General features: G+C 46.0%; 1 protein-coding gene across 1 annotated transcript in view; it reads right to left on the bottom strand.

Moving 5' to 3' along the window:
* The window catches only part of hsdl2 (hydroxysteroid dehydrogenase like 2), a 124,953-nt gene that overhangs the window by 17,318 nt on the left and 88,447 nt on the right, over positions 1 to 19,188 (bottom strand). The gene's annotated exons all lie outside the window — the stretch shown is intronic.

Raw genomic sequence — 19,188 nt, 5'->3', positions numbered from 1 at the left:
AGGTTGCGTAGGTTAGTGGGGTAAATATGCAGGGTTACCGGGATAGGGCCTGGGTAAGATGCTCTGTTGAAGAATCAGTGCAGACTCGATGGACCAAATAGCCTCAGTCTGTAGTGTAGGGATTCTATGTTTTCTACATTGAAACATTGGGCAGGATTCAGCAATGATTACTCCTGCAAGTTCTAATCTGAACCTGCTTTCATTTTTGATCTGTAACAAATTTCTTCCAGAAATGTTGCTTTCTACGATAAAGGACATGCTAAAATTACATGGTTTTCATGGAAGGTCAGTTCCAACATCAAGATTACTGCCTTGCCTGCGAAAGGAAAGTCCCTCGCCATTGTTCATCAATAAATAATTACTTTATATATATTTCGTTATTTCTTCCGGGTAGTTTCGCTTCTTGGTAGTGTGGGTTGAGAGTGCTCTTCCCTCTGAATTACAAGAATCAGGGATCATGTCCCACTCCAGGGTTTCAGCACAAAACTCAAGGCTGACATTCCAGTGCAGGGCTGAGAGAGCGCCATCCTGCCGCAGGTGCCGCCTCTCCAGCGAGATGTTAAACCAGGGCCCCATCTGCCTGCTCGGGTGGAAGTAAACACTCCCACTATTCAATTTCAGGGGTCTCCCCGGTGTCCTGTCCAATATTTATCCCTCAATCAACATCAGTAAAACACAGATTATCTGGTCATTATCACATTGCTGTGTGCTCGTAAGCTGCCAGGTTTCCCACATTACAACAGTAATCACTTGACTAAAAGTACTTCAAAGTGTTTTGAGATATCTGATGTCACTTTCCGACTTTATTTTATTTATTATCACATGCATTGGGATACAGTGAAAAGTATTGTTTCTTGTGCACTGTACAGACAAAAAAAAAGTTCATTATTTATTAGTGTCACAAGTAGGCCTACATTAACACTGCAATGAAGTCACTGTGAACATCCCCAAGACGCCACAGTCTGGCGCCTATTTGCGTACACTGAGGGAGAATTTAGCACGGCCAACGCATCTAACCAGCAAGTCTTTCAGACTATGGGAGGAAACCAGAGCACCCGGAGGAAACTCACACTGACACGGGGGGGGGATGTGCAAACTCCACACAGACAGTGATCCAAGCCGGGAATCGAACCTGGCGCTGTAAGGCAGCAGTGCTAACCACTGTGCCATCAGACTGGCCATACAGAGTACTTCGGGGAGAAGGAAAGGAGAGGGTGCAGAATATAGTGTTACAGTCATAGCTCGGGTGTAGAGAAAGATCAAATTAATATATGGTGGGTCCATTCAAAAGTCTGATGGCAATAAAGGAAGAAGTTGTTCTTGACTTGGTTGGTACGTGATCTCAGACTTTTGTATCTTTTTCCCGAAGGAAGAAGGTGGAAGAGAGTATTTCTGGGGTGCATGGGATCCTTAGTTATGTTGGCTGCTCTTCCGAGGCAGCAGGAAATGTAGACAGAGTCAATGGATGGGAGGCTGGTTTGCGTGATAGATTGGGCTTCATTCACAATCCTTTGTAGTTCCTTGTGGTCTTGGGCAGAGAAGGACATATCAAGCTGTGATACAACCAGAAAGAATGCTTTCTATGGTACATCTGTAAAAGTTGGTGAGAGTCGTAGCTGACATGCTAAATTTCCTTAGTCTTCTGAGAAAGTAGAGGCTTTCTTAACTGTAGTAATGGCATGGAGGGACCAGGACAGATTTTCTTGGTGTCCAGATCGTCACTTGAACCACTTCAACCCTGGTGATGTACATAAGAACATAAGAAATAGGAGCAGGAGTAGGCCATCTAGCCCTTCGAGCCTGCCCCGCCATTCAATAAGATCATGGCTGATCTGTCGTGGCTCAGTTCCACCTTCCCGCCCTCTCCCCATAACCCTTAATCCCCTCTCTTATCAAAAACCCATCAACCCGCGTCTTAAAAATATTTAGCGAGGCAGCCTCCACCACTTCAACGGGCAGAGAATTCCAGAGATTCACCACCCTTTGAGTGAAGAAGTTCCTCCTCAACTCCGTTCTAAACCGCCCCCCCCTTTATCTTGAGGCTGTGCCCCCTAGTCCTACTGTCTTTTTTGAGCGGGAAGAGTCTCTCCACATCTATCCTATCCATTCCATTCATCATCTTATACGTCTCAATGAGATCTCCCCTCATTCTTCTAAACTCCAACGAGTACAAGCCCAGTTTATTCAGCCTCTCCTCATAGCTCAACCCCTTCAACTCCGGTATCAGCCTAGTAAACCTCCTCTGCACTCCCTCCAAGGCCAAAATATCTTTGCGCAGGTGCGGCGCCCAAAACTGCACACAGTACTCCAGCTGCGGCCTCACCAATGCCCTATACAGCTGCAGCAAGACCTCCCTACTTTTATATTCAATCCCCCTCGCTATGAAGGCCAGCATCCCATTCGCCTTCCTAACCACCTGCTGCACCTGCAAGCTGGGTTTTTGCGACTCATGCACAAGGACCCCGAGGTCCCTCTGCACCGTCGCTGTAGGCGGGGACATGTCTCCACTAGTCTTCCTGAAGACCATCTCCTTCATTTTACTGACATTGAGGGAGAGATTATTGTCATTACACCAGTTCATCAGATTCTCTATCTCTTTCCTGTACCCCATCTTGTCATTGTTTGAGATTCGACGCACTACGGTGTTGTCATCAGCAAATCTGAAAATGGAGCTGGTGGGGCGAATTTGGCCACACAGTCATAAGTGTACAAGGAGTATAGTAAGGGGCTGGGGAACAGTCTTGTGGGGCACTGGTGTTACAGATGATCGTGGAGGAAGTGTTGTTGCCTATCCTTACTGATTGTGGTCTGTGGGTTGGCAAGTCAAGGATCCAGTGGCAGAGAGAGGAGCCAAGCCCCAGGCCACAGAGTTTGAAGGTGAGTTTCATAGGAATAACTGTATTGAAGGCTGAGCTGTAGTCAATAAATAGGAGTCTGACATTGTTATCCAGGTGTTCCAAGGCCTCGGGTATGGGTTCAACCGAGGGCTCTTGGGTGGAGGACACGCTCTCGCTGACCTTTTGCTCAAAACAGGCGTAATATGTATTGAGCTCATCAGGCAGGGGTGCGATGGTGCCAGCAATTCTACATGCCTTTCGCCTGTCATGAAAGGTGCTATGTAAATGCAAGTCTTTCTTTCTTTATCCCGGTGACACCAATGTTTAAACAGTCACGAGGAAGCGTTCCTCTCTTTAACAACAAACAACAGGTCACACATCAGTCAGGGTTGAAGTGTTTTCAGAGTACTGCATTCAACAATAGGTGTTTTTATAAAAATTAAGTCATAAACTTCCTCAGGAATCATGTGATGAGAATCAGTGTGCCTTCACCCATGGCAGCAGCCGTTACTGAGCAGATGGAATGTTCACAGTATTGCTGCCTCGTAAGGATTATTTTCTGTTATTAACTGGATGGTGTTTCAAAGGTCCAAGGCTGATGCTGACTAGATAACAAAATATTTTTCGATCGTCAAACATTTTGGGTCTCAAAATAGAGCAGCAATGACAACTGAAGCACAGAATGAAAACTTGCATTTACATAGCACCTTCTATAAGTTCATATGATATCGGAGCAGAATTCAGCCATTCGGCCCATCGAGTCTGCTCTGCCATTCAACCATGGCTGATATGCTCCTCATCCCCATTTTCCTGCCTTCTCCCCATAACCCTTCAACCCATTACCAATTAAAAATCTGTCTAACTCCTCCTTAAATTTATTCTCTGTTCCAGCATCCACCGCACTTTAGGGTGAGCGAATTCCACAGATTCGCAATCCTTTGGGTGAAGTAGTTTCTCCTCAACTCTGTTTTAAATTTGCTACTCCTTATCCTAAGACTATGACCTTTCATCCTAGAATGTCCCACAGGAGGAAGTATCCGCTCCATGTCTACTTCATCCATACCTTTTATCATCTTCTCTATCTTAATTTGATCTCCTTAGTACAATGGCTGCGAAATCCACCAGCAGCAGACTGGGAGAGAGGGAGAGTGCAGGGACTTTGTAGAATCCTGTCAGTGGAGCCAACACTCAGCATCGTCCTTCACCCTGGTGTTTCTGATCATCAGAACATCTAAGATTATTCTGAAATTCCTGCAGTGCAGGAGGCTATTCAGCCCATCAAGACTGCACCATCAACAATCCTACCCTATCCCCGTAACCCCACATATTTACCCTGCTAATCCCCCTGACACGAAGGGACAATTTAGCATATGGCCAATCCACCTAACTAGCTCATCTTTCAGACTGTGGGAGGAAACTAGAGCACTCAGAGGAAACCCATGTAAACATGGGGAGAACATGCAGACTCCACACAAGACAGTGACCCAAGGCCAGGAATTGAACCTGGGTCCCTGGCACCGTGAGGCTGCAGCGCTAACCAGTGTGCCACTGTGCCGTCCACATGCGGATGGATGGAGGATTATGGGGCAAGTACAGAACAGAAACAGGCCATTCAGCCCATCTGGTCTGTACTGGAGTTTATGCTCCCTACCAGCGTCTTCCCCAGCCCGCTTCATCTCATACCATCAGCGTAACCATCGATTTATTTCTCGCTCATATTCTATCAAATTTCTCCTTAATTGTACGGATGCTTAGCCTCTCACTCTGCAGTGAGCTCACTTGCCGTGTAGTGAGTTCTCTTGTCACTGCAAACCTTGTATGTGTGAGAAAGATGGTTTAGAGAAATTCTGATTTCAAGAATCAAGAATCCTACAGCACAAAAGGAGGCCACTTGGCCCATCGAGTCTGCACCAACCACAATCCGGCCAGGCCCTATCCCCATAACCCCATGCATTTACCTTAGCTAGTCCCCCTGACACTAAAGGGCAATTTAGCATGGCCAATGCACCTAACCCACACATCTTTGGAGTATGGGAGGAAACTAGCGCACCCGGAGGAAACTCACACCATGTCCAGTTCTGGCCTTACAGGGCTCTAATCGTAGAACGGTAGGCCATTCAGGCCTTGGAGTCAATGCTGGCCCTTTGGTATGGGTATTCAGTTAGTTCCACCACGCCACGCTGTCCTACCAAGTACTTATCCAAAGGTGTTTTGAAAGTTTTGATTGCATTTGCTTCCTCACCCCTTTGTAACAACTTGCCGTGTAAAGAACATATTTCCTCAATGTGCCTTTTGCCAACCAGCTTCAATCTGTCTCCTATGGTTACCACCCCGTCCCCTCACCGGAAAGTGTTTCTCCCCATTCACTCAATGGGAACCCTTCATGATGTTGAAGCTTTGCTTCCCTCAGCTCCTCACACCCAAGGCAAATGACTAAGTTATGCAGCGTGACCTCCTCCAAGGAGTCTCGCGACTGTGTCAGGTCGGGTTCTGCTCCAGCTTTGAGCTGAATTCACACAATCAGCACTGGGGCAAAGTGAAACTAAAGCAGTGTAAACACACACCCTTCAGAGATACTCATTAGCCAGCGGTGTCAGGTTTCAAAGCTGCTGCTATGTTTGATTCCATTACCAGCCTGGAAGTCCAACAGCACGTTTTGTTTATTTTGTCTGGGCCACCATTTTGTGAGCAGCAGCAGACATTTTGTGAAAGTCCCACCTTGGGAGGCTAGTTATGACACCGAGCATTTTGGTTGCAGGTTCAACGTTGAAGAAACAGAACTGGTTCGCTTAGTGAATTCGGAAACAATACTATACAATTGTACAGGCCAAATGTTTGGAACAAAATACAGTTTCCTTTACCCATAACTCCAAAAACTGCACTTTTTTTGAGCCTCATTGACCTTTTAGCGCAGGAAGTTTATCTTTGCAATTTTTTGTGGTGAACATATGTTGAAAAGAAACTGATTATAAATATCGTCTATTTATTATTCATTGACACATCTCACTTTTCTAGCCACTTTATTGACTTTAGACTATAGCTAACCTCAGCCTAAGCTACTGTAATGTTTAAAGACCATATCTGAAATGATAGAAACCACAGAAACCCTACAGTGCAGAAAGAGGCCATTCAGCCCATCAAGTCTGCACCAATTACACTCCTACCCAGGCCCTATCCCCGTATGTCTACATATTTACCCGCTAATCCCTCTAACCTATACATCCCAGGACACTAAGGGGCAATTTATATTGGCCAATCCACCTAACCCGCCAGATGGCCTACTCCTGCTCCTATTTCTTATGTTCTTATGTTCTTATGAATAAGGGAGGAAACCAGAGCACCCGGAGGAAACCCACGCAGACACCAGGAGAATGTGCAAACTCCGCTCACAGTGATCGAAGCCGGGAATCGAATCCAGGTCCCTGGAGCTGTGAAGCAACAGTACTAACCACTATGCACTAACCACTATGTGCCGATCTATAATCCAAAATGCAATTGGGCCCAAGGGTTTTGGATAAGGGATATATGAAAACCAAGATGTTTTTGAAAACAGCAAAGTTCACCATTGTTTTTAAATCCCTTCTCTCTCTATCTCTGTAACTTCCTCCAGCCACTCTGAACATGTGGTGCTCCTCCAGCGCTAGTCTCCAGGGTATTTTACTCGTGCCAATACCAATGGCCATGCCATCAGCCATCTGAGCCCTAAACTCTGGAATTTCCTCCCCAAACTTCTAGTGAGGCTCCTTCAAAGATTTTAATCACTTTCTCAACATCTCCTTATGTGATTCAGCATCGAGTGTCACAGAGAGTAGCTCGCCTCCTGACTCCCCAAAGCCTGTTCACCATCTACAAAGCACAAGTCAGGAGTGTGATGGATTGCTCTCCTTTTACTTGGTTGAGTGCAGTTCCCAAAAACACTCATGAATCACTTCACTGAGGACAAAGCAGTCCGCCTGATTTGCACCCCACTGCCACTTATATCATTCACTCCCTCCACTACTGGCACACAGTGGCAGCCGTGTGTACCATCTACAAGATGCACTGCAGCAACTCAACAACTGCACCTTGCAAACACACGACCATTACCACTTGGAAGGACAAAGGCAGCAGATACATGGGAACACCTCCACCTGCAAGTTTCCCTCCAAGCCATACACACCATCCTGACTTGGAAATATATCGGCTGTTCCTCCACTGCCGTTGGGTCAAAATCCTGGAACCCTCTTTCTAACATCACTGTGGGTGTACCTACACTACATGGACTGCAGCGGTTCAAGAAGGCAGCTCACCCACCATCTTTGCGAGAGCAATTAAGGGTGGGTAATAAATGCTGGGCTAGCCAGCGACATACTCATGCTATGAAATAAGAAAACAAACGTATGGCTAAAAGTTGTCGCAGAAATCATTTGTAAACTTGGCAGTCCTTGCAGATTTCAAATGGTGGTTATCTGAAATCTCCAGCAGGCCACCAGATGGAGCAGTGTCCTTCATGATGTTCTGTGAGCAGACACACAGATGTGACGTGGATCTAACAACGTTACTGCAAATGGAAGATAATTAGTCAGTTAGACTGGCCACCTCCGTCCAGAACTTATTAAAGAGTTGGGTGCAACCAGAGAGGCATTAACAATCTACATTGTTCAATTCAGGACAGCACAGGGTTGTTTCCATTTACCAGAATGATGGCTGGAGCTCCAGGGTTAAAATAGGAGGAAAGATTTCACAAACAAGGGTTGTATGTCCTTTGATCAAATTGCTCCCGTGAAATCTAAATTCAAGTGCTTGAGCATTGACCATGCTAAATTCTCCCTCTGTGTACCCGAACAGGTGCTGGAGTGTGGTGACCAGGGGTTTTCACAGTAACTTCATAATAGTGTTAATGTCAGTCCACTTGTGACACTAACAAACTTTAAGTATAGAAACTGATGGGGCTATTTATCCTACCCTGGGATGTAAGCGGTGCTGACAAGAGCCAGAATTGTTGCTCATCCCTAATTGCTCTTCTTAGAATCACAGAATCCCTAAAGCAAAGGAGGCCGTTCGGCCCATTGAGCCTGCATTAACTCTCTGACAGAGCATCATACCCAGGCCGCTTCCCTGTAACCACACATATTTACCATGCAAAACCCCCTAACCTGCACCTCTTTGGACACTAAGGGGCAATTTAACATGGCCAATCCATCTAACCTGCATAACTTTGGACCGTGAGAGAACATAAGAACATAAGAAATAGGAGCAGGAGTAGGCCATCTAGCCCTTCGAGCCTGCCCCGCCATTCAATAAGATCATGGCTGATCTGTCGCTGCTCAGTTCCACTTTCCCGCTTTCTCCCCATAACCCTTAATCCCCTCTCTTATCAAAAACCCATCAACCCGCGTCTTAAAAATATTTAGCGAGGCAGCCTCCACCACTTCAACGGGCAGAGAATTCCAGAGATTCACCACCCTTTGAGTGAAGAAGTTCCTCCTCAACTCCGTTCTAAACCGCCCCCCTTTTATCTTGAGGCTGTGCCCCCTAGTCCTACTGTCTTTTTTGAGCGGGAAGAGTCTGTCCACCTCTATCCTATCCGTCCCATTCATCATCTTATACGTCTCAATGAGATCTCCCCTCATTCTTCTAAACTCTAACGAGTACAAGCCCAGTTTATTCAGCCTCTCCTCATAGCTCAACCCCCTCAACTCCGGTATCAGCCTAGTAAACCTCCTCTACACTCCCTCCAAGGCCAAAATATCTTTGCGCAGGTGCGGCACCCAAAACTGCACACACCAGAGACTTCCTTCCCCGAAAGATGTTTGTGAATCAGGTAGATTTTTACAACAATCGATGATAGTTTCATGGTCGCCATTACTGAGACTAGCTTTCAATTCCAGATTTTATTACTTGAATTTAGATCTGCTGTGGTGGAATTTGAACTCATCGCCTCCAGGGCATGAGCCTGGGCCTTTGGATTATTAGTTCAGTGACTAGACCATCATCTTCCCCCATTGATAGGTGGATAAAGAGCAAGTTCGTTGTGATATTGCTTTCTGCTAACCTTATTGCAGAAAACCATTTCTCACCAACTCCGAGTGATGCTCATCCGGAAGAGTCATTGAATCCCTACAGCACAGAAGTAGGCCATTTGGCCCAGTCTGCACTGACCAGAATCCCACCCAGGCTCTACCCCCACAACCCTGTGCATTTACCCTAGCTAATCCCCCTTACACTGAGGGGCAATTTAGCATAGCCAATCCACCTAACCCCACACATCTTTGGAATGTGGGAGGAAACTGGAGCACCAGGACGAAACCCACACAGACATGGGGAGAATGTGTAGATTCCAAACAGTCACCTGAAGCTGGAACTGAACCTGTGTCCATGGTGGTGCGAGGCAGTACTAACCACTGTGCCACAGTGCTGCGTGTGAGAGAGTGAAGTCGTGTCTGACAAATTTACTGGAGTTCTATGAGGATGTGTCGAGGGCAGTGGATAGAGGAGAGCCGGTGGATGTGGTCTTTCTAGATTTTCAGAAGGCGTTTGACAAAGTACCTCACAAGAGGTTATTGCAGAAGGTCGAGGGACATGGAGTTGGGGGTAGGGTGTTAGCGTGGATAGAGGATTGGTTGTCAAATAGGAGGCAGAGAGTGGGAGTCAATGGGTGCTATTCGGATTGGCGGATGGTGACTAGTGGAGTGCCCCAGGGGTCGGTGCTGGGGCCTCAGCTTTTCACCATTTATATAGATGATCTGGAGGAGGGAACCGAGTGTAGGGTGTCGAAATTTGCTGATGACACCAAGATAGGGGGAACGGCAAATTGTGCGGAGGGTGTGGAGAGTCTGCAGAAGGATCTAGATAGGCTGGGCGAATGGGCCAGGAAATGGCAAATGGAATTTAATGTTGGCAAGTGTGAGGTGGTCCACTTTGGTAGGAAGAATGGTAGGAAGGACTATTACTTACGTGGCAAAAAACTGCAGCAGGCAACGGTGCAGAGGGACCTCGGGGTCCTTGTGCATGAGTCGCAAAAACCCAGATTGCAGGTGCAGCAGGTGGTCAGGAAGGCGAATGGGATGCTGGCCTTCATAGCGAGGGGGATTGAATATAAAAGTAGGGGGGGTCTTGCTGCAGCTGTATAGGGCATTGGTGAGGCCGCAGCTGGAGTACTGTGTGCAGTTTTGGGCACCGCACCTGCGCAAAGATATTTTGGCCTTGGAGGGAGTGCAGAGGAGGTTTACTAGGCTGATACCGGAGTTGAGGGGGTTGAGCTATGAGGAGAGGCTGAATAAACTGGGCTTGTACTTGTTAGAGTTTAGAAGAATGAGGGGAGATCTCATTGAGACTTATAAGATGATGAATGGGATGGATAGGATAGAGGTGGAGAGACTCTTCCTGCTCAAAAAAGACAGTAGGACTAGGGGGCACAGCCTCAAGATAAAAGGGGGGCGGTTTAGAACGGAGTTGAGGAGGAACTTCTTCACTCAAAGGGTGGTGAATCTCTAGAATTCTCTGCCCGTTGAAGTGGTGGAGGCTGCCTCGCTAAATATTTTTAAGACGCGGGTTGATGAGTTTTTGATAAGAGAGGGGATTAAGGGTTATGGGGAGAAAGCGGGAAAGTGGAACTGAGCAGTGACAGATCAGCCATGATCTTATTGAATGGCGGGGCAGGCTCGAAGGGCTAGATGGCCTACTCCTGCTCCTATTTCTTATGTTCTTATGTTAAGAGCAAGTATGTACAAGGGAGAGAGAACATGTGAGAAAGAGACAGCAAGGGAGAGAGGCAGAAAGCATGTGGGCCAGAGAGCAAGTGAGTTTGTGTGAAAGGCCGAGAGCTGGCATGCTATGTCCTCACATTTGTGCAGCTGTGTGTCTGCAGAAACATATTATCCCACAAAGCTGACGTCAACCTCCTTAAAAAGCAGAGAACCACATGACTGACAGCCATCCTGATGTTGCTTTCCTGCTCTGTCACAGACTCTTAGAAGCACGTTTCATTTCACACAGGGGGGGAAGCAGCACAAATTGCTTTCTCATAGCTGTTTACATGCAGGAAAAAAGTTTCTGCAAACATCTGCAGCACTGCACTCCTGGATCATGATATTAATAGCACTGTAACGATAGCAACCAGCTCATGTCCCTAGGTGTATGTGTGTGTTGTGGGAGTTGCTATGCTCCACCTTATTCCATTCACACAATAGCATATAGCAATCGCAAATGCAAAGATAGAATTTCCCCATCTTACCCTTTAAACTAATGTGGCAGCTACTGTACAATTGATCTTGGGCGACACAGTGAATACATCTTGTATTAATTCTTTTTCTTTAAATATTGAGTGTGGATGACAGCACTGAAGGGGAATCATTTACCGTCAGTGATGACTCACTTAGTAACACTAGCGCCTGAACCAGTAGGTTGTTGCTTTCAAGACCCCCTCCAGAGACTCCAGCACACAAATCCAGCTGATGCTCCGATGCAGTCCTGAGGGGCTGCCACACTCTTGGGTGTGACATTCAACTTAGGCCCCAGCCCCCCTGACAGGTACACGCAACAGACTGGGTTTTGCAAAGAAGAGCCCGGTGTCATACAGTCATACAGTAATACAGCACAGAAACAGGCCCTTCAGCCCAACTGGTCCATGCTGACCCTGGTGCCCTCCCAGCTAGTCCCAATTGAGTTTGAATTCTGTAAATGGATATTCTTCCTCTCCTGCTCAGGTATCCATCCTTTCCTCAACCAACATCACCAAAACAAATTCATCCAGTCATTTCATAGAATCATAGATTCCCTACAGTGCAGAAGAGGCCAATCAGCCCATCAAGTCTGCACCGATTCCCTATCTTACCTAAGCACTTTCCCCCGTCCTATCCCCGTAACCCAAAACACATTTAGCACGGCTCATCCATCTAACCTACACATCTTGGTATGCTAAGGAGCAATTCAGCACAGCCAATCCACCTAACGCACACATCTTTGGGCTGTTGGAGGAAACCGGAGCACCCGGAGAAAACCCACGCAGGCACGGGGAGAACATGCAAACTCTACACAGACAGTGACATAAGGCTGCAATCGAATCCGGATCCTGGCGCTGTGAGGCTGCAGTGCTAACCATTGTGCCACCGTGCTGCCCATTGCTTTTTTTTAATTCATTCATGGGGACATGGGTGTCGCTGGCTGGGCCAGCATTTACTGCCTATCCCTAGTTGCCTGAGAGCAGCTGAGAATCAACCACACTGCTGTGAGTCACATGTAGGCCAGACCAGGTAAGGATGGCAGATTTCCTCCCCTAAAGAACATTAGTGAACCAAATGGGTTTTTTTTTTCCCGACAATCATGGTCATCTATAGATTCTTAATTCCAGATATTTTTATTGAATTCATTTCCACCATTTGCCATGGCAGGATTTGAAGCCAGGTCCCCAGAATATTAGCTGAGTTTCTGGATTAATAACCTAGCAATAATACCACTAGACAGTTGCCTCCCCATGTTTGTGAGAACTTTCTGTGTACAGATTGGCTACTGGATTTTCTAGTAACACTCCAAAGAATTTCACTGGCTGCAATGAGGGGGATACCTCGTGGTCATGAAGGCTGTGCATAAACTTTAGCAATGTCATTCTCAATGTGCTTCTTAAGTCAGTTTGCTGAGAATCATGCTCAGTTTCAGTTCCTCCAAGTCAGGCTTGAAGAGAATTAAACATAAAAATAGTTTTGATGAAGGGACATCTGGACTCGAAAAGTCAGCTCTTTCCTCTCTCTGCAGATGCTGCCAGACCCGCTGAGATTTTCCAGCGTTTTCTCTTTTGGTAACATTAAAATGGGAGCAGATAGTGCATTGCAAAGCGTAATGATGCTTCCTGCAAATGGTTAAATATTGCTTTAATCAGTCACAGCAAGACCAGGAATATTGTTCATTCTGAAGTGTCAGATTAACGATGCCTCGTTTTTTTATTTCCCTCTGACAGGATACATGGAGGCAATTTATAAAAACATCTCTGACTGACACGCACAAACAAAGAGCGACAGGAATCTCTCAGTCCCTGGCTCTGTATTATCACCATCCGCAGCTATCAAAGCGGACAAGGGGTGAGCGATGAGCGTCCATCTCACGGCCTGCTTATCACGGTGCCAAGTGGGAAAGCACCTCCGTCCTCATTACCCCTCATCAATAAACCAAGGCCTGGTGCTTAATGTGTGAGCACCAGAGGAAAGATTAAACCCATCTATCAAACACGCGAGAGAAAAGAAAGAGAGCTTGGATTTAGGACCTCGGGTCTGTCCAGTTTATCAGCCAGTGTCGCTGCCTCTCTGTGAGGCAGATGTGAAACAGATCATGCTCAAATAAATTATTCAACGGGGACGCAGAAGAAACGTTTGCATAATGACGCCTCTTCAGGTTGGAACAAGTCAAGAATGCATTGCTGCAGCAACTGTAGGCCAGCCCTCCATTAAAGTTAACGCATGAAGAAAAATATCTCTCAAATAGACAGTACCTTTCGTGTCCTTGTAATGAATAAAAGCAAAATATTGCGGATGCTGCATATCTGTAGTAAAAAGGGAAAATGCTGGATAAACCCAGCAGATCTGACAGCATCTGTGGAGGGAGAAACATAGTTCTCAGGCTTCACCACGCCCGGGATTTGGGTTTGATTCCCAGCTTGGGTCACTCTCTGTGTGGAGTATGCACATTCTCCCCGTGTCTGCGTGGGTTTCCTCCGCGCGCTCTGGTTTCCTCGCACAGTCAAAGATGTGTAGGTTAGGTTGACTGACCATGTTAAATTAGCCCTGGTGTCAGGGGGACTCGCGTTTCAACTATTATTTTGTAAATTGAGTTTGTGTCTTTATATGCCCTGTTTGTGAACAGAACTCCCGCTTATCTGACGAAGGGGCAGCGCTCTGAAAGCTCATGGCTTTCGCTACCAAATAAACCTGTTGGGCTTTAACCGAGTGTTGTGAGACTTCTTATTGTGTCAGGGGGATTAGCAGCGTAAACGCAGAGGGTTATCGGGGATAGGATCTGGGTGGGATTATGGTCAATGTAGATTCAATAGATCGAATGGCCTCCATCTGCACTGCAGAATTCTATGATTCTATATACCTGGGGTGGGCCAGAATGGAAAATTCGGGATAGGTCAGAGTTAAGGAGAGACTGACAAAGATGTCATGGAAATGACACAAAGGGAATATTAATGGCGCCATTAGGATCTGAAGAGTGTTAATAGTGGCAAAGGCAGGAGAACAGAACATGTTAATAGGAGAACAAAAGTCAGTGGGAGCAAAACTGAATGACAAGGGACAGACAGGGTTATGTTGGGGCAAATCAAGGAAACCAAAAAAACAAAAACAAATCTTTCACGATCTCATGACTTTCAAAAAGTCTTTCCAGCCAAAGAAATATTTTTGGAATGTTGTAATGGAAAATCAGCAGTCAGTACTGAGGGAGCGCTGCCTTGTCTCACATACCACCTTGTGAATAAGGCATTAAACTGAGGCTGAGGCTCCTTCTGCTCCCTCCGCTGGGTGTAAAGGATCCCGTCGCAGTCTTCCAAACTCCTGGACTGCCTGGACCCACTACAATTTGCCTACCACCGCAACGTGGCCATAGCAAACATCATCTCCCTGGCCCTACACTCAACCCTGGAACACCTAGGTAACAAAGATACCTGTGAGAGACTCCTATTTATTGACTATAGCTCAGCCTTCAACACCATTATTCCCATGAAACTCATCTCCAATCTCCATGGTCTGGGGCTTGGCTCCTCCCTCTGTGACTGGATCCTGAGCTTCCTAATCTGCAGACTAAAATCAATAAGGATAGGCAACAATACCTCCTCCATGATCATCCTCGACACCGGTACCCCACAAGGCTGTATTCTCAGCCCCCTGCTATACTCTGTGTACACCTATGACTATGTAGCCAAATTCCCCTCCAATTCGATTTTCAGGTTTGCTTATGACACCATCTTATTGTATCGGATCTCAAACAATGACGAGACAGAGCACAGGAATGAGATAGAGAATCTGGTGAAGCGATGAGGCAACAATAATCTCTCCCTCAACATCAACAAAACGAAGGACATTGTCATCTCTCTTCCACCTTCTTTGGTTGGGAAAAGGAACAAAAGTCTGGGGTCACGTACCAACCGACTCAAGAACAGCCTCTTCCCTGCTGCCATCAGACTTTTGAATGAACCCACCTTGCATTAAGTTGATCTTTCTCTACACCCCAGCTATGACTGTAACACTTCATTTTGCACTCTCTCGCTTCCTTCTCTATGAACGGTATGCCTTATCTGTATAGCATGCAAGAAACAAGACATTCCACTGTATACTAATACAAGTGACAATAATAAATCAAATCAAATCAAATTCAAAGGAGAGCAGAGGCACTCCCCCCGCTGTCCCGGCCTTATTCAGTCATGATACCCTTAACCATCGCCGCCACAGCAGATCATAGAATCCCTACAGTGCAGAAGGAGGCCGTTCAGCCCATTCAATCTGCATGACCACAATCCCACCCGGGCTGCACCTCCATAACCTCACATATTTACCCTACTAATCCCTATGACACTAGAATTAATTGAGCAAGGTCAATCAACCTAACCCGCACACCTTTGGACTGTAGAAGGAAACCCACGCAAACATGGGGAGAATGTGCAAATTCCACACAGACAGTCATCCAAGGCCAGAATTGAACCCGGGTCCCTGGCGCTGTGAGGCAGCAGTGCTAACCACCGTGTCACCCCAGGGAAAGAATCCTGGATGACCTGGTCAGTGACACTTTTGCTGTTTGTGGGATCTCGCTGTGCACATATTGACCACTGTGCTTCCCGACACAAACGCAATTCTTCTTCGCACTGCCTTAACTAAGTCATTAATTTCTCAGCCACAAGGAGGACAACATGCCAGGGGTCAACAGATCTGCTCCATGCACGTCAACTTCTGTCCCATTATTCAGCTGTAGATTTTTCCTCCAAATGATCCACTATATAATGTGCCCCAAACAAACCAGTCCACCATCCAACACTTGCGCTTTGCAGATGGATCACCAAGCAACAGCTGGCATTTACAAAGCATTTTTCCTGCACTAAAACATCTGGAATGTGTTGTATGGGACATCGGCCAACACAATGTGACACTCAGCAGGTTTTAAGGTAACTGGCCAAATGCTTGTCAATGACATTGAATGTTGAAGGAGAAGGGAAATTGTGGGCGAGACTGAGGGAGGGAATTCCGGAGCTTAGTGATTTGATTTAAACTTTATTGATTAGCGTCACAAGTCGGCTTACATTGACACTGCAATGAAGTTACTGTGAAAATCCCCTCGTTGCCACATTCTGGCGTCTGTTCAGGTACATTGAGGGAGAATTTAGCTTAGCTAATGCACCTAACCAGCACGTCTTTTGGACTGTGGGAGGAAACAGGAGCATCCGGAGGAAACCCAGGCAGACACAGGGAGAACATGCAGATTCCACACAGAAAGTGACACAAGCTGTGAGGAGCAGTGCTAACCACTGCGCCACCATGTCTCCCCACATGTCGCCAGTGAAAAGTACTGTTTCTTGCACGCTATACAGACAAGGCATACCGTTCATAGAGAAGGAAAGGAGAGAATGTAGTGTTACAGTCATAGCTAGGATGTAGAGAAAGATCAACTTAATTTATGGCAAGTCCATTCAAACGTCTGATGACAACAGGGAAGAAGCTGTTCTTGAATTGAGTGGTATGCGTTCTCAGACTTTTGCATCTTTTTCCCAACAGAAGGTGGAAGAGAGTATGTCCGGGATGCGTGGTGTCCTTGATTATGCTGGCTGCTTTTCCAAGGCAGCGGGAAGTGTAGACGGAGTTAACGGATGGAAGGCTGACTTATATGATGGACTGGGCTACATTCACAACTGTTCGTACTTTCTTGCGTTCTTGGACAGAGTAGGAGCCATACCAAGAATGCTTTCTATGGCGCTTCTGCAAAAATTGCTGAAAGTTGTAGCTGACATGCCAAATTTCCTTCACCTCCTGAGAAAATAGAGGCATTGATGGGCTTTCTTAACTATGGCATCAGCATGGAGGGACCAGGACAGGTTGTTAGTGACTGAACACCTGGAACCCCGAAACTCTCGACAATTTCCACTTCATCACTGTTGATGCAGACAGGGTCATGTTCTCCACCATGTTTCCTGAAGTCGATGACTATCTCCTTCGTTTTACTGACACTGAGGGAGAGATTATTGTTATCGCACCAGTTCGCCAGATTGTCTATCTCTTTCCTGTACTCCATCTCATTGTTGTTTGAGGTGTTGTCATCAACAAACTTGATAATGGAGTTGGGGGCAGAATTTGGTCACAGTCATAAGTGTACGAGGAGTATAGCAAAGGGCTGAGTTTTGTAGGAATAATGGCATTGAAAGCTGAGCTGGTAGTCAAGAAATAGGCATCTGACACAGGTGTCTTTGTCATCCAGGTGTTCCAGCGTTGAGTGTAGGGCCCGACAACTGAAGCATAGACGCCAATGGAAATCAGGGAAGTGCAGAGAGGCCTGAATGGGAGGAATGCCAAGATCTCAGAGGGTTCTTGGGCTGAAGATGACACCTCAGGAACTCTGGCTCATTTCTTCTCATCCAAGGCAGATCATGCTACCTCTAGCTATCTTACTGTCTATCTGGCCAAAATCCAATGCAAGTTTCGAACACTTTAGGCCACAGTTTGCGAAGTTGGGTCGAGTAATTGTAGACTAGGAGGTAGAAAGTTAGAATTTGGTGTTTTGTGTAATTGTAAAATGCTCAGGGGGAGCATTGTGTGGTCTTGTTAAAAGGTGGTGCTTTTTCTGTGCTTAGAGATTTAAAATGCAAGTACACAGGGAGCCCAAACTGAAACATTAGTATTAAAAGGCCAAGCAGCAGTTTTTGTCAAGATAACAGGCTTTTGAATTTAGCCAATCAATTTGAATTAAGCACTTAGATACCAAAAACCTATTAAATTTAAATCTGACAGTTTTGACAACCCAGAACTAATCCTATTGTGAGAAATATTGATATGTCATCATGGGTATAAAAGAAAAGGCAAGTGGGACAAAGGGATAGATCAACTGCCAACTGCTAACTGCTAGAACTAACAGCTCTCAGCTCTTGAGAGAAAGAGAGAATTGCTAGTTCTCATAACTCCATCTATGTCTTAGAGAAAGCACCATGTAGATAGCAAAGATACCAAAGGAGATAGAAGTTCCAGGCAGAAGAATCAACAGAAAAGACCCAGAATATTCCAGGAGATACAAAACCTGGTTGTAATTTAGAGTGACTAAATTCTATTTTTGTTAATGAGTGGGAACTTACTTGAACAGCATTCCATTAAAATCTTGATAATTCAGGAATAGTTAATAGTTAGAAGGGATTTATTCAGTTTGTTAATAGTTTAGTTAATTTGCTCACTCTTAGTTAGATAAATAAATTGTTGTGTGTTGAGTTTAGACAGTGTCAGGGATACATTTTGTACTTAACCATTAGTAGTTGCTGAAAAGCAGTTCAAACCACTTCACACACACTTTTTACAGATTATAAGACGAGGTACAAAGAACAACCCAGCACGGGAAACAGGCCCTTCGGCCCAATGAGCCTGCGCCGCCGCATCCTCCTACACCTACCCTGCCCCGCGTGTCTTCTTTGGGTGTCTCAGTGTTGGTTCTTAGAGGGGAGATCCACCTCTGCTTTATAATGTCAGTCCTGCTGTCTCCAGGAATACAATGCACACACGCCCACATGTGCACACATACGCCTACACTTGCACACACACGCCCACACATGTGCGCACACACTTTGGCCATCAGTCTCTTCCCACAATCTCTACCACCGAAGGATTAATGACTCATGTTCGATACATGAGTGTTAGCACATCAGAGTTCAGAACAAAGTGACGTACAACCGTTTGAAGACAGTGACTGCAGCACCTCATCGACATTGCAAAGTGCACGCAATAGAAACCGATATTTGTTGTGCTCAGTTAACAAGAAGAAAATGCTGCAATTGAGAAAGGGGAACAACCAGATAAGCGTGGTATTGTAAAAGCGAGTCCATTCATGGGGAGAATGGTTTGTCTAACAATGTACAAACCGAAAACCCAATCATGCTCCAATTAGTACAGGTACTAGCGTCACCAGCCACTGCTGCATCCTCTAACCTCATCACTTGGGTTACAATCTACATCTACCTGCTGGTGTGGTGCGGTTCTCTGTGCTGCTATGTTCTTGCCAATGCTTGCAGCAATTAGCTCCTCATGTCAGATTAATGAAGTGATGGATAACCCAGGCTAGTGAGTGGGCCGCATGTGTGGCCCTCCTTCATCTCAGATTGAAATCAGGTTTGTTCACTAACCATGATCCTACATCAATGCCT

This window comes from Carcharhinus amblyrhynchos, chromosome 5 (genome assembly GCF_965287045.1).
Source record: "Carcharhinus amblyrhynchos chromosome 5, sCarAmb.v2.hapA, whole genome shotgun sequence".
Classification (NCBI taxonomy): domain Eukaryota; kingdom Metazoa; phylum Chordata; class Chondrichthyes; order Carcharhiniformes; family Carcharhinidae; genus Carcharhinus; species Carcharhinus amblyrhynchos.
This window is presented reverse-complemented; position numbering and strand designations above follow the sequence as displayed.